Raw genomic sequence first — 22,328 nt, forward strand, 5'->3', positions numbered from 1 at the left:
AAATAAACTTGAGCTACATGTGTTGTAACAGATTCCCGTTGTCAACCACATTATTCGGAACGCTCTTAAGCTAAGAGCTAGTGATGCTGACACGGTTAGTTTTGATCTATTAATCCTTTTCAAATTCCTAATATTTTATATGATTATAAATATTCTAGATTTTGAAGTTAAATGCCAAGTATATCTTGAAATTGTTGTATGTTTTTGAGTTATTGGTTAAAATATTTGCTGCATTGTAGGTTGTAAGCATACACTGTGCAGTGGAGAAATTCATATCCTTGATTCCCTTCAATGAATCCAGTGAAAGCATTAGAATTTCTGAAGCTAAATGGGGAATTGGATCTTTTATCTATGCTCTAGTGTAATTTGTATGAGATGTTAATATTGTTATTATCTAGTATGTAAGATAGATTTTCAAGAAAATGCTTACTAGCAATTTTTTTGTTTCAAGATTTTTTATTAAGCCTTAAAGTTGTCTTAGCAACCATTAGTGACAAAGCAATCTTGTGAAAATGGAAGGATTTATGTGGTCCTTGGTGAACCAATTTAGAAAATGAATATTTCTTTTCTATAGCGTTTTACATAGTATTCCACCATTGGACTTTTGTAAGTACCTTATTCTACTACTACATTCACATTGTTGAATAATTTGATGAAGATTTAACTTGTGTAGTTATCCTATTGCTAACTATTAATTCTTATCTATCCAAGGTTGCTTCTGCGGGAAATCAAAGGTTTTTGGCGAGTTGCCTTAATGGTGTCCACATTATTATACCCAAATGATATTAATCATACTCTGGATATTTCAAAGAATAACTTTCAATTGGATAAGAGAATAAAGGTTTTTGAAATGGTTGAGAATGTCATTGTCGAACTAGGTATGAGTGGTTACCCTTCTTTTCTATTTTCAGGTTCTCTGATGACTAATTTGTCCCCATTGCAGTCATGCCATTTGATTCTGGCTCAGACGGGTGTTATCAACAAAATTTATAAAACCTAAATCACCTCACACTAGGGTAGCATAGCTAACATAGTATAGTGGCTTAGAATCGTCCACATGGATGGGTTTTCATTGTACAGTTGACTTTAGTGAAGGAAATAAAATGGTGTTTTTCCTTATTACAATTAGCTTTTAAAGAAAATGGAATTGTGGTTGCAAAAATTGATTTTAAGTTAAGCAAAAATAATAAGTGAAGTTAACTATAAAGAAAAGGTCTCTTGGAGCTTTAGGTTACTAGGATCAGGTTCCTTAGGCAAAGGGGGAGATTCCGGATCTTCTCCTCACGTTGGGGACAATAACATAAAAGATGGTTATCTCCCGAAGCGGTTTTGTATTTAGAAATTAAGATTTGATCCAATGGGTTCATGGAAAATTGTAGTTGCTTCCCATTAATGGCTTCAAACACTAAAGACCCTCACCTTGAACCACCTTCCAATGGCTCGTAAATGATAACTAATAGACATCCATGGATCTAGCAATAAGCATCCATAGAATCCGAAAAGCTTACCAATTATTGGCCATTCAAGGTGATTTTAAGGGATTTAAAGCTAAACCTTGAAATAAAAACCATTAATGGTTAACAACTACTTTCATTTAAAGCAAGGACAACTCCCACCTTTGCATTCAGGTCCTTCACCTAACTTCCATCACTCCAGGAAACGTAAAACTTAGCCACTCATCCCCTGAGAAATCATCCTCAGAGGTTGTTTGGCTAGAAAGAAAAGTGAAAACAAAATGAGAAGGAAAGGCAGAGCAAAAAGCTCTCTGTATTTCTTACTACAGGGATTTACAAGTGTTCAATGAAAAAACATATATCTCTCCCTTTGTCTCTCTCCTTATATATATGCTACCTAAAAGATATATAAAAAGATATAAAAGAAAATATCTAGGTTGGTTACAAGGAGAAACTAGGAAATTACACAAAATATCTGAAGATAAAAATCTAACAGAGTCAGCGCACAAGAAGATTTCGCATACCATGCAAAATTTGGCATGGTATGCGAAATCCTTTGGTTGCCTCAAGTGGTTTTGCATGGTGTGCGAAATTTCACACAGCCATGCGAAAATGCTGGTTGTTGGATTTCTTCCTCTGGTTTTCTTCCTTGCATCTCTGATTGGCTTGGCAAAGGGCTATGAAGTGCTCCAAAGCTTGGATTCTTCATGTATTTGAGCTTTAACTTGATTTGTCATGGATTTCACCAAATTCTCCCTCATTCTTGGCTTGTTTCAATAATCAAATGGCTACCAAAAACACCAAAACTTGCCAAAAACTGATTAGTAACCCTTGTTAGGTTCCTTAATGTGCCAATTGAGTTAAAATGTATTAACTACTACTCAAAAGTATTTAAAACAGTTAATTTCAAGCTATAAAAGAGTACTTTTTGAGTAGTAATCATTCCCCCCAATCGACATATTGCTAGGCCCTTAGCAATGAAGAAGAGATAAAGAAAAATAGATAGTAAAATAATTTACAAAATCATGTTGATCACTCCAAAAAAATTTTCAAGTGGCATGATGCGGATTATACTCTCTCATGGAACATCAAAGAGGCAAAACCCAGCCTTCAACAAGAGTCATCAAATCTCTTACCTAATCATAATTTATAAAGAGTAGGCATTATGCAAATTTAAGCATCAAAAGAATTTCCACTCCCAAAGGTCCAATCCTTACTCTTCCACAAAAATCTAAGTGTTAAGCTTATTAGTTTTCGATTATAGTATGTCGAACTATTCTCTCCCCCCAACCTGGTTCTTTCTCAAACTTTAGCAAATTGACCAACCTCCAATAAGCTAAGAACGCACCTCTTTTATTTCACAATTTTTTTCATTATAGGAGCACAATGCTAAAGGTATTGTTTTCTAAAGTGTCCATGTAACGGGGATCCATCAATGACTCCCAACCAATCAAGGTTTAGGGCATCAAGCTTTAAGGATCTTTCGATCACTAACTCCTCAGATTTTTCCCTGGACTTTTGAGATTGAAATTCAATACCCAAGCACCTACAATATGTTAAACTCCACCTATTCACCATTGTAATGAGCATCGAGGTCGGTGACTCCCAACCAATAAAGGTTTAGGGCACCGAGTTTTAAAGACTTTTGTCGTATACCGCTCAGACCTTGCTCAAGTTTCAAGGCAAGTGAAACACTTTGTTCTTTCTCATTTTTTTTCGAAGGCTCATTAACCTTTTGTAAGGTGTCCCAACACTATTAAAATGAGGTCAAAGGTACCAAGTCGAAAATTTTCTAAGTTTAGGGGGTGAGATATTTTTTCATCTTATAACCGGAACCTAATGTGCATAGTGTGTGATAAGATTAAAGTGGAAGAAATAAGGTTGAATTCCATAGGAGTTTCAATAATTCATCAACTTCAATAAGCATAATACAAATTCTAAGATTCAAGTAAAAATGCAAGAACTAAATTTTTCCCATTTTATTTTGAGAATTCCTTAATAACCAAGGAGAGTAGAGTGAAAACTTTTTAAAATTAAGCAAAAAGTAACTAAATTAACAAAACTTCATTCCTCAACTCTCCCCCCAACCGAGATCAACATTGCCCTCAATGTGTCAAGAGCAATTGAAAACAAAGGGAGGAAGTGGTACCTTCTGAGTGAAATGAAGTCCGATTCGTATAGGAGAAACTACATGTGTCAAAAAACAAAAGGGTAATGAGTAGAGGAAAAAGAAAAATGCCAAGTAATATGAGATATAAAAAATAATGTCTGTATATTAATATGAGAAAGTACAATATGAGATATGATCAAGTAATACATCCAATCCTAGAATATAAAGTATCAAAACAAGGACAAATCTTTAGTAATATAATATGAAAATACAATAAGATAAAGAGATGTCCTATGATCAAGTAGTAGGAGCCTCAGGTGGAGATGATGCATTCTCTAGTGTAGCTGTGGTGGCCTCCTAAGGTGGCGGAATCTGGACCTTTGCTAATGTAGTGTTCTCAGCTGGAGTAGTATCCTCAGTTGGAGCTAGAGGCTTTGGTGATGCGGGAAGGTCAGGCTGAGGCGGAGGCAGAAGTCCCAGGTGTTGTTGAATCTGGCGGAGTATAGTAGTCTACTGGTCCTGATGGGCATGCATCTCAGCCATCTGCTGGAAGAGAGTAGAATGGGTGGTGGTGAGTATCAAAAAGGTATGCACAAGGGCGCAAAACTCTGAAGTCAATATGGTAATGGAAGGCTTCGATGTAGTAGGCGCGACTGGTGAAACAGTAGAAGTCGTAGGTGAAGCAGTAGAAGTAGCCTCAAGTGTGGGCACTGGTGGTATAGTCTCTGTTGGGAGCTTGCCCTACTCTGGCTGTGGGGGCATTAGAGGGGCTCCTGGAGGTGCAGAATAGCCCATCAATTGATTCCATTTGTTGAGAGTGAATCGCTTTCAACAAAGGCGGCGACGCTTGAGCGGAGACTCAGTTTGAAAGCCCAAATACTCCAAGATTTGGCACAACAACCTCGAGAATAATAATGGAATGGTGTCGGCCCTCTGAAGCTTCTTCCTATGGACCTTCTCCTCAAAGTGGATGAGGGAGGCCATGATCAAGTGGTGCGGGCCAAAGTAAAAGCCCTCTGATATATAGAATAACGCGTCCAAAATAGCTCATCTCTTTTATACTGAATGTTGTAAGGGAAAGAGGTTGGAGCGTAGCACCACATCTATGAGGAGCATCCCAAGTGGAAGCTCCTTTCGTAGAAGGATCAAATTAGTAAAGGTCTTCTCGGATAAAATATGGACCACGTATCTCTGAGATACTAGGGACCACTGGTGGAAAGTAGACAGATCCATTGGCTCGAAAGGAATCTATAGAGCCTTTGCAATATGTTTGGCCTTGAGGATAACATGTCATCCATCAATGCTGAAGTGAATCGTGGTAGGACTCGAGATGCCACGAGTAGTCATGGACTGGTAAAATTCTAGTTGTAGACCCTCAATTTTTTCCTTTGACACTTGCATTTATCCTATGAGTGTCACATACACCCATGTTTTCATATGGCCCCACTAGGGCCTCATTTTGGGCTTAGTCAATTTTTTTTAGCCTTGTTTAGGTTCGTATGTGGTTCATTGTGGTGTGAGTATGGTTCAGTTTGGAGTGCTATCGTGGCCATTTTCCTAGTTGTTGGCATCATGCCATAGGAAGAAGTGGGGCCATCCCGAAGTTTTAGCTCAGTTGGAGTTTATCGGAGTGTGTCTGAGCTCGGAGCACTTGGGCCTGTTTTAGCCATATCTCTCTCATCTGAACTCGGAATTGTGTACCATTTTTTTTCATGGACTCCTTATTCTTCAAGGAAAATTCTATCAATATTTCATAATTTTTATCAACCGGCTCAACCGGTCCTCAAAGTTTCAGTTTAGGCAGAATGCACGGGAGCAAGTCCAAATTCAGAGCACTCGGGCTTCTTTTGGCCATATCTCCCTCATCTAAACTCGGAATTATGCACCGTTTTTTTTCATGGACTCCTTAATCTTCAGGGAAAGTTATTAAAAATTTCATAATTTTTCTCAGCCGGCTCAACCAGTCCCCAAAGTTTGAGTTTAGGTAGAATGCATGGGAGCAAGTTCGAATTCGGAGCACTCGGGCTTGTTTTGGCCATATCTCCCTCATCCGACCTCGGAATTCTGTACCATTTTTTTCATGACTCCTTATTCTTCAGGGAAAATTCTAGCAAAATTTCATAATTTTTTCTTAACCGGATTGACCAGTCCCCAAAGTTTCAGTTTAGGCAGAATGCATGGGAGCAAGTCCGAATTCGGAGCACTTAGGCTTGTTTTGGCCATATCTCTCTCATCCAACCTCAGAATTGCACACCATTTTTTTAATGGACTCCTTATTCTTTAGGGAACCTTTCATAAAAATTTCATAATTTTTCGCAACAGGTTCGACCAGTTGGCATCCGGTTCAACTGGTTCATCGAGCTAGCTTGTATGGAGCACTGGTTTTGATGATTTTGAAGCCCAATTCCTACATGGCTTGGGCCCATAAGCTCTAGATCGGTCTTGGGATATATTGTGGGTCCATTTTGGGCCTTGGTTTGGGTTCCTTGCAGCCCACCATGAATCCATATGGATCCTTGGTGGCGAAGCAAGTTGAAAACTTAAAGGAGTCAGCTTGCATGGAGAATTGGTGAGGAGAGTTATTGGGGAGTGTGGTTTCGGGGTTGAAGGGCTGTTTTCCAGAGCTGAATGCATGGGAAAATGAATGGAAGCTGGAGGAACAAAGGGGTCTGATACAAAAGCCAAAAGAGGGGAAGAAGAGGTGGACTTCTCTTTGGATTCTAGGAGAAAACTCTATCAAAAAGGTGAAAGCCAAAGGAGAAGAGGGTGAGAGCTTAAAAAAAGAGAGAGCGAGAGTGGGGGAAGAGTTCCGGACCTGAGAAATTTCTGTGTGTTGGGAGAGAAAGGAAAAGAAAGAAGAAAGGAAAAAAAATAGAAAAAAAAAAACAGAGGAAAGAGTGAAGGAGACGGAGGTTTTGAGAGATTTTCTGGTTGTAGAGTGAGTAGTTTCTTGTTCGTGCTGTTGAAGGGGAAGGCCTTGATTTCTGGAAGTGGAACTTGGATGTTTACTACCCCAGTGACTTCATTTCTACCTCGGCATCTTCAACTCATGCATAGACAACTCTTTGATCCTACTTTCTGCTATTTTATATTCTCATTCTTTCTGAGGTTTGTTACAATAATTTATTTAGACAAGAAAATGAGGGCCTTTCTGATTAGTCTTTGGGCCAAGTTTTTAAATTGTTTGAGACTATGCATGTCTGATTCAACTGAGAGTGAGTCTGTTATTTTTTGAGCATTCGAAACGGTCCTTGGAGGTATATGAGAGATAAGGCTGGGATCCTTGCATTTTCGTTATTGCATGCCTAAGCTCCCATGTATGGTGTGATTTGTTTTGTGAACAAAGCAAGTATTTCTCTCATTAGAAACCGGTTTTGATTTGCTTTGAGTAAGCAAAGGTCTCTGGTGCTCGGATTCAAGTTTGGAATGAGGGTTCCTTAGCCCTAAATTTAGGTTTGTTTTGCTTCCTTCATAAGGCCTTCGTGGATCCCCTTGTCATTGCATCTAGAGGACCTTTGGGATTTTGGTGCCCATTTGTGGGTAAGGTTCTGGGTTTTAGAATTAAACTGATCTCTTGTGTGATTTGGTTGTTATTGGAGATCCTCTATTTTTTTCCTTTATTTTTTTATTTCTTTTTTCTGTTATTATTTTCTTCTACTGTTACTTATGTGCAGTTTTCTTGGCTAACTGATCATTGATTGGGTTTCAAAGGCTGTCCAAGTTTAGTTTTTTTATATTGGGCCCTGAGGCCTTGACCTTAGTAGTTTGCAAATAAAAAGGGGGCATTGGTTGACTATATGATGCATTCATTTGTTTTAAGCCTGAATGTGGAAAGAGAATTAATAGTCCTAATGGCTTATAAGGCAACTGTTTAAAGCTTTGGTCATATCTGATTGCTTATGAAGGCAAGGCTTTTGTGCTCATTAAATGGCATTCTTTGGGATCTTGGTTGCATATATGTTTGGGGTAAGGACTCCATTGTTTGGTTGCATAGTGAGGGTGGAATTTGCATTTTTCTTATGGCATTCAAGTAAGGTCCTTGCTGCGTTATTGGTTTCAGGTTTGGAAGTGCAGTCAATTTTTATTTTTTTTTGGGTTGCCATTGGGCTTTCATGCTAGGTTCCAAAATACCAAAAATGGGCTTGCACCTTTAGTTTAGGGAACCATTCCTTTAGTTTTGATTTGAGAAAAAGTCTCTTTGGACTATTTTGTTTGGAATTTGGGGTAGACCATTTCAATTTTCAATTAGGATTAGAGGTTATGGCATATTAGTTGAGCCACTGTGCTCATCATTCAGCCATTGGGGCCTCGTTGGTCCTAGATTTGGCAAGGGAGGGGACATGGTGTTCATTTCCTTTGATTGTAGGAAATACGATTAATTTGTTTGGGAAGTAGGCCCTTTCATTTGTGGCCTTTCCCTTTTAGGAATACATGCTAAAGGCTTATGGAAAAATTGCATCTACTAAAGCATTGGCTTAAGTGGCGAATTTTAAAGAAAACAATGCATTTTGGGTGGCTCGGGTTTGGCCTTTTATGGAACACATCGCATTGTTTTGGTCGGTTCTCCCTCATCCAGGCTCAGAATTGAGTGCCGTTTGTTTTGTTAGATTCCTTATTCTCTGAGGAATATTATGGTAAAGTTTCAAATTTTTTCTCAATCAGATGAAATAGTAGGGAACCGGTTCAACAGGTGGCTTGGTGGCAGCCCCGTTTTATAAATGCTTTGCATTGTTTTGGCCGGTTCTCCCTCATCCAGGCTCAGAATTGAGTACCGTTTGTTTTTTTGGATTCCTTATTCTTTGAGAAATATTCTGGTAAATTTTCAGATTTTTTCTCAACCACTTGAGCAGTTGAGCCAGTTGGGAAGCGGTTCAACCGGTTCTGCTAGGTAGTTCTAGTTTCAGCGTGTTTTGACCACCATTTTTGTTATGGTTTGGGCACTTAGGCTCCAAGGCACTTGTAGGCTGCCTTTAGGGTATGAATCCAAATTTGGTTTGAATTAATGTGGGCCCACCTATGAGTTAAGGGTATTATTGGCTAGGAAGGTTGGGGGGGGGGGTGGTTTATTGTGAATGTTTGGCTTGGGCACATTTTGATGTTTGTTTAAAAAATGCTTGCCATGTGTTGACTAACCCCTCATTGCAGCGCTTGGCTAGGGACCCAAGGTATGTACTTTGATCCATGGTTTAAGCTCATTTGTAGGCCTTGGTATCTAGTGATTGATGTTTTGACATGTGATTGCCATGCATGCTTGTTGAGTATTTATTCCTATTGGCTAATAATTTATGCAGCGCTTGGCTAGGGACCATAGGTATGTGTTTGATTGTTGGATTTTGTGTTCGTATGCCCACATGGCATTTGGAATGCGATGCTTGTTGTGCATTGATGCTTATTGACCGATCTTTTCTACAGCGCATTGGCTAGGGACCTCAGGTACGCCATTTGTTGATTTATTGAGTACCTATGCATGCTAGATATTGAGTAGGTTTGTGTGATTCATGTTGTCTATGATTAGCCTAAGAGGCTATTTGATCCTTGACCCATATACTCCCACATGCCCAATTCAATAGTAGAGACCGAGTTCCAGGCCTAAAGGGGTGCTACCTTACATGAGGTACCTTCCTGATAGGTAACCTGATCCCCGGACCCAGACTCAAGTTTTGTAGACTGTTTTTTCCATACTGGAGTTATCAGGGGTTTTTTGTTCTTACTTAATTTTCCCCTTTAAAAAATAAAAATAAGAAGTAAGTGGCGACTCCAAACAAAACCGTTCCTCATCGGGGACAGATTTTTCAAAACTCGAAAACCACTTTTCCATTCCATTCCACACTACTTTATAAAAAAAAAAAAGATAGCGAGTCGCGCCATCTGAGTGGATCGGGTGAGGGTCCACACTAGTGCTACTTTGGGATAAAAGAACTCACGAGGAGTCATAGGTGCTCAAGGTGGTACCTTTGCAATAGGCCATAAGAGCCTCGGAGCACAGGCTGCTCTCGCATGGCCTCCTGATCAAAATATAGCTCGAGTGGAAAGGTCTCGCTCTGCAATCCGAGTTGCCTTCAATGGGCGGTGCTGTGAGCATCAGGCGTCTGATAATAGACTCCGATGACAGGTCAGAAGGAACCTCAGTATCTATAGGAGGTTCAGGCTATGAAGCTCTAGATGACTCGCCTGGGCCTGAAGTCCTAACCCTCTTGGTAGGAGGGCGTCGTACTAAACTCTCAGGGCGTGAAGTAGTCACCCTTGGTGTAGTAGGTGGTCTTCTCATCTCGTATCTGCGTTGAGGAGCAGGTAAGGAAGGACTAGTGGCTGCTCCATCCTCGAAATATGGAATCCACGGGGACTCCATGGCCTGAAATGGAGAATCACTAGGCACCTCAGTCGAGGAGGCTTTCTACCTCGTAGTGTGTCTCGGTGAAGAGGCAGGAAGGGCTCCTCGGGTCCGTGTCATGTCGAAAATGGAAGGTGGGCCTCGGGTCTGTGCTCGAAGGGGGCGTGCAGTGCGAGTCTTCGAAATGGGTGCACGGGGCAGGGTGTCGACTGGAAAGAGGCAAGGTTGCAAGGTGGCAGAGGAAAATGAGGGATTCGCAGGGTGTGGGGTGTTTACGAAATGAGGATTTTAGGGCTCGAGGGGGTTTAAAAATGGGAGGTAGGGCGACTTTTCATTTTCACACAACGTCTCTGGAGTTTCGCATAGCGTACGAAATGGCTTTTGGTGTGCAAAATTTTTCACATGCCCCTTAGGTTTTTGCACAGTGTGCAAAATGGCTTTGGAGGTGCAAAATTTTTCGTATGGTCTGCGAAATCTCACTGGGTGTGCGAAATTGGTTTATAGGGTGTGCGAAATTTTGCACCCCACACGAAATGAGCCATTAATTTCGCATGCCCTACGAAATTTTCGCAGGGTGTGCGAATTGCCTTGGTGTTTCCTCTGTTTAAAATCCCTTCTGCAATTTATCATCAAAAACCTAACTTAAATGAAACCAAAATAAAATTCAAATGAAAAATAAAAATAAAAATAAGTAATAAAATAGGAAAACTCTTAAATAAAAAATAAAACAAAAAGATATGAACTCAATAGTCTTTAGAAAGACTAAGTCCATCAGGAAAACTGGTCTTGTCAAGCTTGATGTGGATCAAGGAGGATGAATTCCTCTTTGTCGCAAGAAAAAGGCTCCACAAAGGGCTTGAGACGGTGACCATTCACTTTGAAGCTCCCAGTGTTGTTGGAGTTGAGTAGTTCCACTACTCCATTTGAAAGCACTTGGTGAATGGTAAATGGACCTATCCACCTTGATTTCAGCTTGCCCGGAAAGATGTGGAGCTTAGAGTCATAGAGCAAGACTCTTTGTCATTTTTGAAAATCCTTACGGGAAATCAACTGATCATGCCACCTTTTCAATTTTTCTTTTGCAATTTTTGAATTGATGTAGGCATCGTTTCTCAATTCCTCTATCTCATTGTGGTCTAAGAACCTCTTCAACCCAACTCTGCTCAAATCCATGTTGAGCTTCTTGATTGCCCACTAAGCTTTGTATTCCAATTCCACAAGGAGATGACATGCTTTGCCATAGACTAAGTGATAAGGAAACATCCCAAGAATGGTTTTGTAAGCTATTCTATATGCCCATAGTGAATCAAGAAGCTTGATTTACTAATCTTTTCTGTTTGTGTTCACCACCTTCATCAATATGTTTTTAATATCCCTATTTATTAACTCAACTTGCCCATTAGTTTGAGGGTGGTAAGGTGTAGCTACCTTATGCTTCACCCCATACTTGGCTAGGAGAGTTTCAAAAGGCTTGTTGCAAAAATGAGTACCCCAATCACTAATTATGGCTTTGGGTACCCCAAATCTTGAGAAAATGTTCCCCTTGAGAAACTTGAGAACCACTCTATGGTCATTGTGTTTGCATGGGACTGACTCAACCCATTTAGAAACATAATCTACTCCCACCAAGATGTATGAGTAGCCAAAAGACATAGGGAATGGTCCCATGAAGTCAATGGCCCAAACGTCAAAAAGATCAACTATCAAAATGGGGTTCAAAGGCTGATGTTCCTACGTGTCAACTTCCGAAGCCTCTGGCATCAATCACAACTCTTGCACATGGTGTGGGCATCTTTGAAAAGTGATGGCCAACAGAAACCCGATTGCAACACCCTCATGGCTATCTTCTGAGAAGCAAAGTGGCCTCCACATGCATTTTCATGGCAATGCCTGAGGATCCCCTGTTGCTCTTCTTCAAGAACACACTTCCTTATTATTTGATCGGCACAATACTTGAATAGAAATGGCTCTTCCTAATAGTAGGCATGAATTTTTGCAAAGAAGTGCCTCTTATCTTGTGTTTTCCACTCACTTGGAACTTCTCCAGTAACTAGGTAGTTAGCAATGTGCGCGTACCAAGAGGCAACTTCCACCAACATGAGAGACTCCTCTGGAAAATCGTCATTAATGGGCATTCCATAGGAATTATGTGCAATAGCTAGCCTTGAAAGGTGGTCTGCTGCCACATTCTCTACTCCTTTCTTGTCTTTGATCTGGAGATTGAACTCTTGAAGCAAGAGAATCCATCTAATCAGCCTTGCTTTAGCATCTTGTTTAGTCAACAGATACTTCAAAGTAGAGTGATCAGTGAAAACCACGATGAAAGACCCCACCAAGTAAGCACGAAACTTATCCAAAGTAAAAACTACAACTAACAATTTTTTCTCGGTGGTTGTGTAGTTTCTTTGAGCCTCATTCAATGTCTTGCTTGCATAGTAGATCATATAGGATTTTCCATCTTCTTTTTGCCCAAGAACAGCTCCTATAGCAAAGTCACTGGCATCACACATTACCTCAAATGGTAGTTTCCAATTGGGAGCCCTCACTATTGGTGCGGTTGTCAGAAATAGCTTCAATTGTTCAAAACTCCTTCGACATCTATCATCCCATATGAATTTAGCATCCTTCACCAATAGTTCACAAAGAGGCCTTGCAAGCTTAGAGAAATCCTTGATAAACCTCCTATAGAACCCGACATGGCCAAGGAATTGCCTTACTCCTTTGACATATGTTGGGGATGGCAACTTAACAATGAGTTCAACATTTGCTTTGTCAACTTCAATGCCTTGCTTGGAGATGATGTGTCCAAGGACAATCCCTTGGTGTACCATGAAATGGCACTTCTCCCAGTTAAGCACTAAGTCTTTCTCAATGCATCGGTTCAAAACAGCTTCTAAGTTGACCAAGCATTCATCAAATGTACTTCCATATATGGTGATATCATCCATAAAGACTTCCATAATACGCTCCTCCATATCACTGAAAATGCTTAACATGCATCTTTGGAAAGTTGCGGGTGCATTGCATAAGCCGAAAGACATTCTCCTGTATGCATAGGTTCCAAATGGGCATGTAAAAGTGGTCTTCTCCTGGTCTTCAACATCAATTTCTATTTGAAAGTACTTGGAGTAGCCATCGAAGAAACAATAAAAATAATGCCCAGAGACCCTCTCAAGCACCTGATCAATAAAGGGCAGCGGGAAATGGTCCTTCCATGTCACCGCATTCAATCTCCTGTAATCGATACACACTCTCCAACATGTAGTGAGGCGTGTAGAGACATCTTCTCCCTTATCATTTTGCACCACTGTGATCCCAGACTTCTTTGGTACAACTTGAGTAGGACTAACCCATGGGCTATCTGATATGGGGTAGATAATACTGGCCTGAAGCAGCTTAAGAACTTTAGCTATTTGATATGGGGTAGATAATACCGGCCTGAAGCAGCTTAAGAACTTTAGCTCGCACCACCTCTTGCATGTGACGGTTCAACCTTCTCTGAGGTTGACGAACTGGCTTAGCTTCATCCTCTATGTAAATATGATGGGTGCAGACTAAAGGGTTAATCCATTTCAAATCAGAAAATTTCCACCCTATTGCCTTCTTACATCTCCTAAGGACTTTAAGTAGACAATCCTCCTGATGAATGGTAAGAGCTGAAGATATAACAACAGGGCACTTCTTGTCTTCTTCCAAGTATACACACTTCAACTCTGAGGGCCCTCATTAACAGCTCTTTGCATCTCCTCCTCATTGAATAGAGGTAGAATTTCTTCTTTCCTCCTTCAAGGAGACAGGCTAGCAAGCAAATCTGAGGGTTCAGGTAACCCTTCCTCAAGATCCCCAAAACTCTCAATCAAATCCTCTTGCATTCTCTAATCATAATGCTCCTCCACTAAAGTGTCAATCATGCACACTTCCTCTAGGCCTTCTTCTTCTTCCGGATGGATATGCTTCTTGTACAAATGGAAGATGTTGAGCTCTAATGTCATGTTGCCAAACCTGAGTTGCATGAATCCATTCCTACAATTGATGATTGCATTTGATGCAGCTAGGAATGATCTTCCAAGTATGATAGGAACATAATTAGTTCCTTTGACAACCGGATCCATATCAAGAACAACAAAATCCACAGGATAGTAGAATTTGTCAACTTGAACTAGGACATCTTCGATCATCTCTCTTGGAATCTTCATTGATCTATCTACCAGAGATAGAGTGATGGATGTTGGCTTCAACTCTCCAAGTCCCAACTGCTTATAGACAGAGTAGGGTAGCAAATTCACACTTGCTCCCAAGTCCAACAAAGTTTTCTCCATGCAAGTCCCTCCAATACTCACTGAGATGGTAGGACAGCCCGGATCTTTGTACTTCACTGGAGACTTGCACTGTATAATGGCACTCACTTACTCAGTCAAGAAGGTTTTTTTGTTCACATTCAACCTTCTCTTTATAATGCACAAGTCCTTCAAGAATTTTGCATATGTTGGCACTTGTTTGATCATGTCTAGCAAAGGGATATTGACCTTCACTTGCCTCAACACTTCAAAAATTTTTGATGCATTATTGGTTCCTTTTTTTCCATGCAAAGCTTGGGGGAAAGGTGGAGGCATGTGTTTCTTCATCATATCTTCCTTGATCACTATCCTCTCGGGTTCTTCATCCACACTAGACTCATGGCCATCTTTGTTTGTACTTTTCTCTTTTCTTTATTTTCCTCTTTTTTTTTTCTTTTTCTGCTACACTCTCTTCATCATGCTTTGGCTTGGATGTGGGCTGATCAACCTCTTTACCACTCCTCAAGGTGATAAGTGCTTTGACTTCCCTCACCTTTGAAGATTCTCCCTCTTGAGCCTCCACTTCATGGATACTCTTAGGATTTTGATGAGGTTGAGAAGGAAACTTTCCTTTCTCTTGCACTGTGTTGAGGTTGGTAAGCTTGAGATTGTGTATTGGACATTGTCTATCTTCTGAGACAAATCATTTTGCATCCCATCCATCCTTTTGTTCAATGTACTCTCCACACTGTCAATTCTCTGATTTAGTTGAGCATTGATGGACTTCTGATCTCCCACAAAGTCTCCCACAACCTTGCTAAGGTTCACAATAGCTTGTTCAAGATTCGAGGCTTGCTGAGGTGATTGAGTAGGTTGTGTGTACTGAGGTGGCTTTGGTTTCCAAGAGAAATTTGGATGGTTCCTCCAATTTGAATTGTAGGTGTTGCCATATGAAGCATTGTTACTAGCTTGAATTGACCAATAACATTTGCTTGATCTCCAAACATCTCTCTCACTGTTGGAATTGTAGGGCACTCCTTCACCAAGTGCTCATAAGATTGACAAATGGAACAAGGCATAGCCTGCACTGGTGTCTCAGAAATGGCTTGCACTTCTTGTACCTTCTTCACTTCTAACTCTTCCAATCTCCTTGCCATAGCTACAACCTTTGCCTTCATGTCAATGTCTTCATTCAAAACATACATCCCACCCTTAGCATTAGGCTGAGACGTCATTCTTCCCACCTCTCTAGCATTTGGTTCATCCCATCCCCTTGAAACTTCAGCCACATAACTCAAAAAGTCCATGGCTTCCTCTGGATTCTTACTCATGAAGTGTCCTCCACACATAGTTTCTAGGAGTTGCTTCATTGAAGAAGACATACCATCCTAAAAATAGCTCACTAAGAGCCATGTGTCAAAGCCATGGCGAGGACAAGCATTAATAGCTTCCATGTACCTTTCCCAACACTCATAGAATTTCTCATTCTCTTTAGTTGAGAAGTTCAAAATTTGCCTTTTCAAACCATTGGTCCTACGAGTAGGGAAGAACTTCTTGAGAAACTTGGCTTGCAAATTAGTCAAAGTTCGAATGCTCCTTGGTCTTAAAGAATTAAGCCAAATCTTGGCCTTATCCTTCAAAGTGAAAGGAAATAGCTTGAGCCTCATCAAGTTAATTGAAGCCCCTCCTTTTTGGAATGTATTACAAACCTCCTCGAATTCCTTAATATGCGAATAAGGATTCTCACTTTCCATGCCATGGAAAGTAGGTAGGAGTGGCACAATGTGAGGTCGGATTACTAGCTGCTCAGTGAGAGGCACTATGCATGAAGGTGCACTCATACGAGGTGGATGTATGCTGTCCCTCATGGATCGGTATACGTTGAAATTATCCTCTTGACCATGTTGGCTATTCTGATCTTCAGGTGGAACATCCATGATGTTCAAGCACACTTCCAACTTAGTTTCTCGAGGAGTTCCAATCTTCACAAATCTTCCCTCAATATCTCTTATCCAATAGGGCATGCACAACTAGAGATCACTGAAACAAAAACAAAGAAAACAAAAGAAATACAATACTAGGAAAAAGTTAAGGTTAGCTAAAAACTAAATAAAAGATAAGCTAAAATATAGACAAAGAAAAAGAATTAGTAAAAGAAAAATCACCAAACTTGTGATGAAGATCACAGGTGTTCACCAAAAGTCATGTCAATGTATTTTGGCACCATCCTTGGCAACGACGCCATTTGATTCGTCCCCATTGCAGTCATGCCATTTGATTTTGGCTCAAACGGGTGTTATCAACAAAATTTATAAAACCTAAATCACCTCACACTAGGGTAGCATAGCTAACATAGTATAGTGGTTTAGAATCGTCCATAGGGATGGGTTTTCATGGTACAGTTGACTTTAGTGAAGGAAATAAAATGGTGTTTTTCCTTATTACAATTAGCTTTTAAAGAAAATGGAATTGTGGTTACAAAGATTGATTTTAAGTTAAGCAAAAATAATAAGTGAAGTTAACTACAAAGAAAAGGTCTCTTTGAGCTTTAGGTCACTAGGATCGGGTTCCTTAGGCAAAGGGGGAGATTTCGGATCTTCTCCTCGCGTTGGGGACAATAACATAAAGGATGGTTATCTCCCGAACCAGTTTTGTATTTAGAAATTAATATTTGATCCAAAGGGTTCATGGAAAATGGTAGTTGCTTCCCATTAATGGCTTCAAACACTAAAGACCCTCACCTTGAACCACCTTCCAATGGCTCGTAAATGATAACTAATAGACATCCATGGATCTAGTAATAAGCATCCATAGAATCCGAAAAGCTTACCAAGTATTGGCCATGCAAGGTGATTTTAATGGATTTAAAGATAAACCTTGAAATAAAAACCATTAATGGTCAACAACTACTTTCATTTAAAGCAAGGACAACTCCCACCTTTGCATTCAGGTCCTTCACATAACTTCCATCACTCTAGGAAACGTAAAACCTAGCCACTCATCCCTTGAGAAATCATCCTCAGAGGTTGTTTGGATAGAAAGAAAAGTGAAAACAAAATGAGAAGGAAAGGTAGAGCAAAAAGTTCTTTGCATTTCTTACTATGGGGATTTACAAGTGTTCAATGAAAAAACATATATCTCTCCCTCTGTCTCTCTCTTTATATATATGCTACCTAAAAGATATATAAAAAGATAAAAAAGAAAATATATAGGTTGGTTACAAGGAGAAACTAGGAAATTACACAAAATATCTTAAGATAAAAATCTAATGGAGTTCGGTGCATAGGAAGATTTCGCATACCATGCGAAATTTGGCATGGTGTGCGAAATCCTTTGGTTGCCTCAAGTGGTTTCACATGGTGTGCGAAATTTCGCACAGCCATGCGAAAATGCTGGTTGTTGGATTTCTTCCTCTGGTTTTCTTCCTTGCATCTCTGATTGGCTTGGCAAAGGGCTATGAAGTGCTCCAAAGCTTGGATTCTTCATGTATTTGAGCTTTAACTTGCTTTGCCATGGATTTCACCAAATTCTCCCTCATTCTTGGCTTGTTTCAATAATCAAATAGTTACCAAAAACACCAAAACTTTCCAAAAACTGATTAGTAACCTTTGCTAGGTTCCTTTATGTGCCAATTGAGTTAAAATGTATTAACTATTACTCAAAAGTATTTAAAATAGTTAGTTTCAAGCTATAAAAGAGTACTTTTTGAGTAGTAATCAATGACCAAGAATTTTATTATTGTACCTTTTGATTGCATCATGATGACTCACAAGTTGAATCCTGTCTGGGTAACATGCCATTTCTATGGCTTGCTTGCTTGATGAAATCCTGTGGTTTGACAAACATAGCAATGCCTTCTTGTGATTTTAGACTCCAGATCTCCTCTTTCTATCTTTGATATTCTTAAAGTGGAAAAGTGGTTAATTGTTTATTTCTCATGCTTTTTAACCTAACCATTTCCCACTCATTTCTAACCACTTTAATGAAGCCACTTTTGAACTTAAAAGATATGTTCTTAAAACTACTGTGGCTCAATATACATGAAATGTGAGAGAAAAAAGTTTGGTGAGTCACTCTGAAAGTTTTAAAGTGGCGTTTGGTAGCATGCAATAAGATGACCTAGACCGGAATTTCATGTGGGTTTTATCTCATGACAATTTGTCATATGGTAGTTTTGGATAGAATGAACGATATTGAAAAATCTCAAACTCTCCGTGAAGAATGATAACTCTTTTTATGATAATGCTGGCATGATCCCCAGAAAAGCGACATGATAAGTTCTGTTTTTTGACGTGCAGGTCTAGAGGAAGTTTGGGAACTGAAACCCTTGGTTAATGGGAAGGATATCATGAATGTTTTGCAGCTTAAATCTGGAGGGCCACTCGTGAGGGATTGGGTAAGGAACTCTTCTTCTGTACCCTACAGAAAAGATTCATAACTTCAACTACTAACATATGCTTCTCTCAACAGCAACAAAAACTGATTCAGAGGCAGCTTGCACATCCCTCTGGGGCTGCCGAGGAATGCCTTGATTGGATGAGGCAAAAGCGGGCAAAGCGGGCAAAGCGCGAGTAACTTGTCAACTGCTTTCACCTTTTTTTGGAACCCTAATCTCATCTGAGGCAAAGGGCTGTTTCTGAAGTCTCTACCTTTTCTTGGAGGGTCTTGAAGCTAGGCTACGAATTGAAACCCCAGCAGCATAGCATCCCTGCCAAAGTGGATTGTACACATATTCACATTTTTGTAGCAGTATAACTTAGTCGTTATTTCATTAACCATTTTGTTAGTGTCATTTCTTTCTTAATCATAATCAACTTTGTAGTTACAATTTATTTATTGTTTAATTTGGCATTCCAAGTATATATATTAAATGAAAGCTCCTTGTGGAGATTAATTGTTGTTGATACTCCCTGGTAGAGATGGCTTAATTGTTTCACTTGTTCTAAGAACCGCCTACTTCCAAACCTTTTCAGTTCCTAAAAGGCAAAAAGAGAAGTCTTATATTTAATTTAAACAAAATTTGTTGAAAATATTTATTTTTTTATCTTTTGGGTAAAAATATATTTATTTGTGAGATTAATTTAAGGCCTATTTGATAATTGTTGTTATTGTTATTTTTTATTTTTTATTTTTTTATTTGTAATGTTTGATGATAAAAAAACTGTTAGAACAAAAAATTAAGGTGTTTTTAGAAAATATCTTTTAGGTATATTTAGTAATTGTTTTTTAGAATAATTTTCTATTTTTTAGAATAAAAAAAACATGTTTGGTAATTAGAAACTGTTTTATTTATTTATTTATTTTTTTTGTATTTTTAGAGAACATCTTTTAGTTGATTTATTTTGTTTTCACTTTATTTATTATTTATTTTATTTTTTTATGGTTGTTTTAGAAAATAATTATATAAGCATGTAGAATGATTAAAAATGAAGCATGACATATAAAAATTATTTTTAAAATATATTTAAAAATATTAAAAATAGATTAAAAATATTTTACGCTCCTAAACAGATTTTTGTTTTACAAAATATTATAAAACAATTTTTAAAAACTATTCTCAGAAAATAATTACTAAACAGAACCTTAATTATTTTTGTTTTTGATGATTGTTTTAAAAAATAATTATACAAACATTTGATTAAAATAAAATACTATACATAAAAATCAAATATTAAAAATATATTAAACATATTTTAGGTTTTTAAATAAATTTTTATTCTACCAAATATGAGAAAACAGTTTTAAAAATTGTTTTTCGGAACTATTTTTAAAAAACCGAATAGGGCATAGATTTTTGGGTTATAAATTTTTGAAATATTTTTTTTTGAAAATATTTACTTATCTTAATATAACGCTAAATTCCACAAGTACTTTTGCAATACATTTTAGTAAGAGTTGACATATGAAATGTTATATATTTAATTGTGAATCATAATTTCTTGTGGGTTATTAAAGAAATGATTATGTGGAATAAGAAAAAATAATGTGAAGGGATAAGTTCTGATTTGTGGCTTAAGTAATTATATTTATAATATTAAAAAAAATGCAACGTGGAGTGTCATGATCAACTGATGGCATTGGCTGTCTAAGAACATATGCAACATTTGATTGGTGCATGTTATAGAATCCTTTTGGAATGATCATAGTAAAACTTTTCTAATCCGTAGTCGTTTTTTTAATAATAATTTAATAATTTATTTTTATGAAGATAATTTAGTAGTAATACATAACAAAAAAATTATTTTTGAAAAAACTTCTATGTCCAAGAATAGTTTCAAATGAATATTTAATTATTTAAAAGTGATTTTTTAAAGTATATTAAGAGTGTGTTTGGGGGTAGTTTTAAAAAATATTTTTAGCATTTTTAACACTTAAATGATAAAAAATTTTAAATGTTAGTAAAATTAAAAACGTTTTCTAAAATCACTGTTAAATGGGACTCTAATAGTGTATTTGGCTGTGATTTTAAATAGTGTTTCTAGTCTTTTTTTAATACTTGAAATTTTTAAGTATTAAAAAGGTTAGAAACATTTCTCAAAATCATTGTAAGAGTCCATTTGGTTATAGCTTTAAGAAATACTCTTATCCTAAAAATGGTTTTTCTTTTTGTTTTTTTTTTTAAATTAGGTATTTGGAAAAATTTAGGAAATACATTTAAAAATATGAAAAATCACTTGTAGTGTTTTTCAGCCTAAAAACACTTCTAGAAAAAAAAAATACTTCTACTAAAAACACTTAGAATAAAAACATCGTCAATCACAGTACTCTAAACATGTAATTTTTTAAAAATATTTTCAAGCATTAATGAACGTTTTTATCCTTAGTAGAATCAATCACATTCATATACGCTCTTAAAGTGTTACTATGTACATAAATTAAACAATTATTAGGTCTAAAATTATTTTATTAGGCACTTGTACTAGAATGTAGTAGGTATATGATGACTCAGAGTGTGTTCGTCAGTAATTCCAACTTTTCTATCTTTCTAATAAAAATTTTAAGTGTTAGAAAATTTAGAAATTTTAGAATCACTATCAAATGCACTTTTAATAGGGTTGTGCAAAATAAGGATAAAAAATAATTCTATGGATGAATTTCACTTTAAAACAAACATATAGGATAGATATTCCAATTTATTAATGAAAATAAGCTTAAGCTTGGAAGGAAATCACTTGGAACGTAAGTTTACCTTTGTACTTGTTTTGATAAAGGTTGATTATGTGAAGCAATAATACATGCTAGCTGACTTATTAATAAAATTGATTTTGAGGATTTAGATGTTGTTTGAAAGACTTTTTTAAAAGTTAAAGTCAACATTTGAAGGTTAATTATGATTTTTAAAATCAACATTTGATGTTTAAATGTAATTTTTAGAAGTATTTGGTTCAAATTCACAATCATGAGCCCTACACCTCCCAACTTAATTTATGAGCATCTTGGAAAAGCAAAGAGATCTATGTTTTTTCTTAAATAATATGTTGGAGTTATATTTTTATTTAATTATTTTTTTTAAAAAGTCTCATATTTGATCTTATCTTTTAAAAACTATTTTAATACAAAGGAGGAATTATTCAAGGCAAGCTTGAAAATGGCATGTACAAATTTCAAGTCTCTGAATCAACCAATTCTCATTCAGATTGAATCAACCAATTCTCATTCAGATTGTCATTATCATGTGCCTTTTAATCATCCTGTTGTAGCGATTAATAATGCTACCTCTAAGACTTTTGACATTTTGCATCCTTATTTAGGTCACCCTTATGTTGAGATTGTAAAGAAGGTGATCTCACTCTCTGTTTTCTTGGTTGTATCCTTTGCAAACAAAGGATCAAGCTTTGTCTATATTTGTTCACTTCAAAAATCCTATAGAAAACCAATTAGACAATAAGATAAAATATAATCAATTTGATGGTAAGGGTGAGTTCAAGCCTTCTCATTCTTAGCCAATCATGGCATTAAACATTGATTGTCTTGTCCTAAAACTCCACATTAGAAGGGCTGGGTAGTATCATTATGTTGTAGGTTTGCCTTGTTCACTCAAGCATCTTTGCAAATCATTATGTTGTTGGTTAGCCTTATTCACTCAAGCATCTATGCCTTTCAAATTTTGGGTGTGTACATTTCATGCAACCATTTTTCTTATAAGCATAATGGCT

The sequence above is a fragment of the Vitis riparia genome, chromosome 18, assembly GCF_004353265.1.
Source record: "Vitis riparia cultivar Riparia Gloire de Montpellier isolate 1030 chromosome 18, EGFV_Vit.rip_1.0, whole genome shotgun sequence".
In the NCBI taxonomy this organism is placed as follows: Eukaryota; Viridiplantae; Streptophyta; class Magnoliopsida; order Vitales; family Vitaceae; genus Vitis; species Vitis riparia.